This window comes from Quercus lobata, chromosome 8 (genome assembly GCF_001633185.2).
Source record: "Quercus lobata isolate SW786 chromosome 8, ValleyOak3.0 Primary Assembly, whole genome shotgun sequence".
Taxonomy (NCBI): domain Eukaryota; kingdom Viridiplantae; phylum Streptophyta; class Magnoliopsida; order Fagales; family Fagaceae; genus Quercus; species Quercus lobata.
Genome location: NC_044911.1, coordinates 51,134,480 through 51,143,006, shown reverse-complemented (window position 1 = coordinate 51,143,006; position 8,527 = coordinate 51,134,480). Strand labels below are relative to the sequence as shown.

The 8,527-nt window shown below is 32.5% G+C and overlaps 1 pseudogene; it reads left to right on the top strand.

Moving 5' to 3' along the window:
* Positions 1–2,300: 2,300 nt before the first annotated feature.
* On the top strand, positions 2,301–7,930 carry LOC115955824 (annotated as a pseudogene).
* The last annotated feature ends 597 nt before the right edge of the window (positions 7,931–8,527 follow it).

Below are 8,527 nucleotides of genomic sequence, written 5' to 3'. Positions count from 1 at the left end.
TTGGTGGAGTTCCACTATCAGAAGCACCTTCTTTTAAGAAAGCTCCCGGTGGAGCTCCAGCCAATGTTGCTGTTGGGATTGCTAGACTAGGAGGCTTAGCTGCTTTTATTGGCAAGGTGCATTTCTTCTTTTAAGTTCCCATGGTGTCTTTCCAGTTACCAACTCTATCATTGTCATATCAAAGATCACCTAATACTATGTGCTGATTTGATTTCAAAATTTCTACTCCAAAAAGAGAAAATTTAGAACTACAACCTTTTGTGTCACAATGCATCAAACATCCACCTAGTTTCTTAAGCACCAAGATTTTGAATCTTTCAATTTATTACCGACCGAGGCCCATTCTTATGTATCTAGACAATAGTGCTCGATTGCATTGATTTTAATTATTTTTTCAATGCTTATGAGTGGCAATATAATTATTTGTTTGGAAATAGGTTTCATAAATATCATGTCTTCAGTCATTCCATACATATACACTCCAAACTTTGAGGTCCAAGTTTCAAAGGGATGATGAGTACCTAACAGTGCTTCATATTGTTGGTTGGGTGGGGAGTTTATCCCATGAGATTAGGACTTCCAACGTACCATCAAACTACATGGGGTGGCAATACATGCAAATGAATCATAATAAATGCTTATTAATTACTACTATTATAATTATCAATTCTATATTTAAGGCAAAAAATAAAAGAAAGAAAATTTTATGATTTGTTAAACTTTCCTGTGGTATATAAAATATAAAAGGTGCAAACCAAATCAGAAGTAAGTTTTCAATGTTATTTAATAAAAAGGATAAGGAGACTTCACAAATATACTCACAAATATACGTGTGTGTCTTGGCCTTGGATAGTAGATCAATAGAGTATAGCGTGAAAACCAAGTGAAAATGTATATATTTTTTTTCTTAGGAGAAAATGTGATGCGAGAATTAACTAGCTTTTTCTTTTTTGGGTAAACTACATATTTGGTCCCTATCCTTTACAACATATTTCAATTTGGTCTTTAATCTTTTAATTGTATCAATTTGGTCCCTAACATTTTAGTGTCGTGTCAATTAAATCCCTGTTGATGACATGTCAAATGGCCAAAATAAAATTTTATTGTATTGTCACATCAATAAAAGCTAATTTTTTATTTTGGCTATTAGATGTGTCATCAAATTTCATCCAAAAATTAACAGTAAGGACTCAATTGACACTGTACTGAAATGTTAAGGACCAAATTGACACAATTAAAAGATTAGAGACCAAATTGAAATATGGTGTATAGGCTAAGGACCAAATATGCAATTTACCCTTCTTCTTTTTTCCCTGGGTTTGCTAGCCATTGCGATTGGCTGTTTCCTTAGACAAACCCTAGGTAATGATATGTATTTTCTTCACATAATAATATACTACTATTGACTTCAATCAAAAAGAGAAGAGAATTTTTAACCAAGTGAGGTTGTTCAAATAAAAAGAAAGAAGAAAAAAAATGCCAGATAGAAAAAAAGTAGATGTAAGACAATTAACATGGTTTAGACTTACTACTTTTATTCACAATGGAAAGCCATAAACAGTTATATTTTTATTATCTTGAATCATGTGTTACAATGGATCCTATGTAGGGTATGCACAAGAATATATTAGGTTTAGTATTGTAATCCTAAATCTACTATGATAGCCCATGGTATTCTACTAAACCTTACAAATTTATGTTAATATCCTAATATACTAATATATTCTAGCATATCCCTCAAACTAAAAAGGAGACCTGAAAATTTTTTGAGTTTGGAATGTAAGCTCTTGAAGGAAACCATGACAACATGTCAACGACAAATGAAGTTGGGAAGATGACCACTAGTAATGGAGAACGGTTGCACTAGTGATCAAAGAGTGACTACTATGGTTGGAGAATGGATGCACCGATAGCCAGAGGAACGGTGACTCAAGGATGGCATACACGAGACAAAAGCCTGTGATTGTGAACAATGGCTAGAGGCTGGTGACATCGATGCCAGAGGATAACAACACTGTTTACTAAAAGATGTTGTCATATGTTGTAGGAAAACCGTTGGAGAGAGGCACGGCCGAGAAGGAATGCCAGAAAGGAAGGAAAACCGTTGCAGGATCATGTTGGCATAGTTTTCTAATTTCTCCCCATCGTCCATGCCTAGTGATTACATTGACAAGTTATAGCTTTTGTAGTTCATTCATGATTCATCTGATTCTTTTGCGCATTTCAGATCCTTATTTCAATCTAGTTTGATCACTGTCTCCACTGTGCATCACAGGTAGGTCATAGGTGAAGATGAGTTTGGTTACATGTTGGCCGACATTCTTGTACAAAATAATGTTGTCAGTTCTGGCATGCCTTTTGATCCACATGCAAGGCTTTGGCATTTGTTACACTGAGAGATGGTGGCGAGCGTGAATTCATGTTTTATTGCAACCCTAGTGCTGATATGCTTCTTCACGAAGATGAAATTGATGCAAACCTAATTAAGAAGGTAAAAATCCAGCATTCTACCTAAGCAATAAAGAACAAAGAATGACTTGAACTGTCTAACCCCTAAACTGGTTGTTGAGGCAAACTGCTTGTCAATTGTCATTGCTATTTAGCATAGTGGTAAAGGTATCAATGAAAAATAGCCTAGTCTAATGGCTCTCATATGCTATATTTTTCTTATTTCAACATGCAAAAGTATTTTTTAGATGAAAAGCTGTAACAGGCATTTTTTTTTATTTAAAAAAAAAAACCAAATTACATATAGCTTTTAACAGAGCATACCATGTTCAACATCCAAAACACCCGTTAGGAAAGCAAGTGAGAGTTTCTTTCTTCACTTAATATATCAAACGGATGATGGATTGGATGAGCTACCCTATTTGTGTCTATGTTTAGTGTCATATATTTTGTTCATAGTTGATCTCAAGTTTAGTAAAGGCAGATTGTGGTAGATTGACAACTAGCGTAAAATTTAGTCACTTTATTATAAAAAACTAATATAAATAGCAAAAACTAGCATGTCAATTAAAGAGGTAAACAAAAAGTACGATTTCATATATAACAAAATATCGGAAAAGAATACATGTGAAGGGCTCTAATTAGTATGTTGAAAATCCATTTTCAACTCCAACATTTTGGAATTACAATTTGGTTGTTGAGGTTGTTGTTTGATCCGATAAGGTTATTAAACAAGAGCATATTATAGAATCTCAAATAGTAAATGTTTATTGAGTGAAATTCGATGTTCAGAGAAGTTGCTTAAATTCAGGATGTCACTCATAAGTCAAATTATTTGGGTATGGAACCTTCTTTTTATCTTTTTCCAATCTGAAATATGATATTGAACTTGCTGATAAGTAAATGGTTTCTATAAGATAATCGTTGATGCAGGCCAACATATTGCATTATGGATCGATTAGTTTGATTGAGGAACCTTGTAGGTGTGCTCATCTTGCTGCCATGGACATTGCTAAGAAGTCTGGTTGTCTCCTATCTTATGACCCAAATTTGAGGTTGCCACTTTGGCCATCTGCAGAGGCTGCTCGAGATGGTATATGAGCATATGGAACCAATCTGACATTACTAAGGTACATTTTTTGACATTTGGGCACCATATATATTTTGAAGTATTACATTAAATTCTCATCTTACAAGTTTTTACATGCACATCACTTTTGGAATTATTTGGGGGAATTGCAGATAAGTGAGGAGGAAATCACATTCTTGACTGGAGGTGATGATCCTTATGATGATGATGTTGTGCTGAAGAAGCTTTCCCAACCCAATCTTAAGCTACTGCTCGTAACTGAAGGAGCACGAGGCTGAAGATACTATACAAAAGTCACTATCCATATATTTTAGGTTAACAATGATTTCAAAGCTTTATTCCATTTCCAGTAATAAATTCCTCTAGGCCTTTGGCATCTTCTATGCGCTTGACAACCATTTAATGGAGGAGATCCTAATGATATGTGACCTCATATTGGACAGATGGAATTGGTATCTTATGCATTTTAATCTTTATTTTTTATAATATTACCAGTTAATCCGGAGTATTTCTTTTTGATGGTTGTGCAGGAATTCAAGGGCAGGGTTGGTGATGTTAAGGTTGAAGCTGTTGACACAACTGGTGCGGGTGACGCTTTTATAGCTGGAATCTTGAACATTTTGGCTTCATATCCAAATCTTTAGAAGGTGCAACTCAATAAATTCTTTTGCTTTTGAGTGGCTATTCTTTTTTTTTGTTTTTTTCCATCTCTCTCTAACAAACTATTTGGCTTTGCAAATTCTTGTGTGTTTTGCCATTATTATTGTTGTGATAATGAAAACTATGGTACTACTACATAAACAATAAAACAGAAACATTAACAAAAAATCTCAGCTGTCTACATCCAAAGACAATATCAGTCGAAATTCACTATTATTAATATGGAAAACAAATACTCAACCAACTCTCATAATTCACAATTAATTCATCTCAAATTCCTTTCCAAAAAAAATAATCTCAAATCGTACTTCCAACGCAGCACAAATTTAAACCAACTCAAATCTCATTATACCAACTAAACACTAAATCTTAGTTCACAAATATGACACATCTATATAACTCAATATACACAATGATCATCTCACACTTAAACATCTATATCTATATATATATATATGTGTGTGTATATATATATATATATATATATATCTAAAAGCTGAAACATAGTATTTATTATTACTCCGTCCCTATTGAGCCACATCAGCGACCACATCACTATTTTTTTGGTTTTCCATCTTTATTAATTGTCTATTGCAAACTTAATTCTTTGTGGCCAAATGTAATACACTACACGCCATCATAAATTCTAATTGTTTATTGTCTATAGTGAAAGCTCATTTCAACATTGAGTGTTTTTTTCTTTCCATCCTAATCCTTATATATACATAGACACACACAATACATTTTACTACTTGATTATTAAGCCACATCATCCACTTATTTTTTATCTCTTCTTTTCTTCTTTAGACTTTTCTTCTCACTACTCTCTAAAAAAACAAAAACAAAAATTTGTTCTTCTCCCTATTAGCTCACACCTACGGTTACACTTCCTCCAACCTTTCTCTTCCCTCTTTACCTCCCCCACTGCTCTCTACTTCGCCCTTACACTCCCTTCATCATTTTTCATAACTTGACTCTTCTTCTTCCCATTTTATTAGTACATGCCTACGGTTACACTTCCGCCAACCTTTCTCTTCCCTCTTTACCTCCCCCACTACTCTCTACTTCACCATTACACTTTTTTCATCATTTTCTCTTTTTTATAACTTGACTCTTCTTCTTCCCATGTTATTTGTATAAATTTGATATCATTTCTCCCATTTCAATTCATATTTTTACCACAAAAATAAAAATAATCTGTGAGTACTCTCTCTCTCTCTCTCTCTCTCTCTCTCTCTCTATGAATTTTTGTTCTTTTTTATAACTCTAATTAAGTTTGATGGTTTTTTTTTTTTAAATATATGTTTCCGGATTGTGTGTGTGTGTGTGTGTGTGTTTTTTTTTTTTTTTTAATTTCTCATTACAAAGTCTTCTCTCTCCCTTTTATATCTTTGGTTGAATTTTGATTTAGGTTAATACTTAGTTTTTTTTTTTTTGGGAAATAGGAATTTGAGTTTATATCAAAACACAATCTACATGGCTATGAATTAGAATATGCCTACCAATTGTTTGAACAATAAATTATGATGAAGTCTATCTTTTATTTCTTTGGTTTCATTTTAATTTTGGTTAATATAAATTTGTAATTTTGTGATGAGTTTTGATTACATGATATCTCCTTATTCCTTAAGAGAGAATTGAAACTTATAAAGCTTAGTTGTATCTTAGGTTAATATAACACACTACAACAAAAGTTAGAAAGATAAGGTTCACTATAAAAAAATATTAATCAAACATACAAAAAATAATAGAATGATATATTTGTAGAGATAAAAAGATAAAAAATACTTGTAGAAATCTTTTTAAAAAAATGACAATACTTGAAATAAGTGTTACTTTTTATATATTACACCCTATTATATATATATATATATATATATATATTCTCACACATCACGTGAGCCTGCGGCTAGTTAAACTAATTCTCAACTCTATTTTAATTCACACACATGGGCATCTTTCAACTGTAAAAGCTATAAAATAGAGCCTCAGAACACAGCACCTCCATAAGTATCTTTGAACACCTGTGTCACTCAGTTCAAAAGAACCATCACACTGTCCTCCATATTGGAGGACCACCTTTGACCAAACCTACTAGATCCTTAGAAACGAGGCTTATTTACATGCTCCAATCTTCCTTTGTGTACAAGGAATACTAGATAACAAGTAAAATGTTTTTCTTCTAACCATTGTCTGCACAATTATAAGCTTACAGTTGCCTTTAATTATGGCCCTGATGTCAACCAGGGCCATTGCTATGCCTTCGGAGGACCCATGAGCCCTACTTAAAGTTCATATGCTTTCTAATAAAGCAATTGTTATTGGAGCAGCATTGAGAGAAAGTGATGAGAAACAGTGAAAGAAAAAATAAGAGCAACATGTATAGATGAAATGGCGAGAAAGAGAGAAAATTGACTATAAACTGAATAAAGACAAGAGAGAGAAGGGAGAAAAAGAAGCATGAAGCATTTGAATAGGAGACTCAACCAGAAATGGTAAATAGCACCATGTATGCTTGGTAAATAATAATTTTTTTATAGATTATTTAAAGTGGGAGAGGGACTCAAAATCTGGACATTTTCATTGGAAACATCTGACAATGCCATTGAACTTCAAGACAAATGTAAATAATGAATTACAGCTATATGTTTAGATATTTAGTGAGTTATTCAAATTATTAAATCCCACAATAAAATTTACTAGGAAGCTTATATCAATTCTAAACTTGGATGGGTTATATTCAAAACATTGTATTCACAGGCCTATTCAAGAACAAAATAATTTAATTGAGCTTGATTTATTTATTAAATTAATCCAAAATAAGGATTTGAATTTGGCTTGTTTTTCAATAAATACTGTAAACAAGTTTTTGGTTAAGTTAAGCTTATGTTGTCACAGCTTTGACCTAGAAAAAACTACCATATTAGGTAGGACCACCATGAGCCAAGTTCCTAGTTGAATTGAAGCTATTCAATCTTTTGAATGAAAGTATTTTTAGTTGTAATGGGGATGAGAGGATTTGAATCTCAAACATCTCCATTCGAAACACCAAGAGATACTAGTTAACAACAAGAGTGTTGGCAAGCGCCGATTCTTATTTCTTGATAAAGACATAAAGCCAAATTACATTTTCAGCAAGGAAAATACTTGCCTTCCACATAATTAATACTCAATGTTAAACCAGGAATCTGAGATAATTTTCAATAGTCATCATTGGCATTCACTCCTGAGGTGATGGCTGTGGAAACATAACATTAGTATGCATTGACATTTTTGTGTTGTACAGGATGACAAGCGATTGAAAGTAGCCGGCCAGTTTGCAAATGCGTGCGGTGCTATCACAGTGACAAAGAGAGGAGCCATACCTGCACTCCCTACTAAAGAGGCTGTTCTTCAAATTCTATCTCAAGTCTCAGCTTGATTCAACCATGCTCATGTGGAGGGAAGGGATGCTTAGGTTTTGGAGGCTTAATATTAGTAATATATAATCATTAGGTCTTAATTAAGTTGCTCGTATATCTTCTTGGTAATAATTCTCTCCCAAAAAAAAAACCAATAAAGTTATTCAGCACTCAACTTTTTTTAAAAATTAAAAGTACCTTTAAGTTGTCTAGTACTGGTTTTTCTTTTATCGAATTCTATCTGATGGTGGGTTATGATGTTTTGGACCCACTATATATGATTTATTTTTTAGCTATGCATATAAATGTCCAGAGCATTGTTGGAAGCTTTTCTTTCTTTTTCTATTTTTTTTTAGATAGTTACAATTTGTAGATAACCCTATAGTGTGAACCATTTTTTCCTTAAGCCCAAAGTACTTTGTACAGAGAAGGTGCCAATTAAAATACATCAAATTCTAAAATTTTAATGGCAAAAGTCTATCGAATAGGCTACTCGGCACATGATATTTAATTTTTTTTAGGAGGTTACTCCACAGTAGCCTTAATTAAAGGAGTTCTTCTCAAAAAATAAAATAAAATAAAATTATATATATATATATAGGAGCATACCTTCCCAAAATAGAATGTTGAAAAGTACATTGTTTAAAATACAAGGAATGGCCATAAGTCTTTCCTGATATGACTTCCTGTAATGCTAATATTAAGTCTTTCACATGTTAATGTATATAAAAAATAATAAATAAAATAAAATATAAAAACATTGTTTTAAACATTGTATTATTATATTATAAAATATAACATAATAATAAATATAATAATAATAATATTTAAGTCTTGTTTCATTACTTTTGGAGTTATTTCCCGAACATAAAAAACACTTGACCCATGAATAACTGAAAGACGACCCTTAAATGGAGGGGTTTTAAAC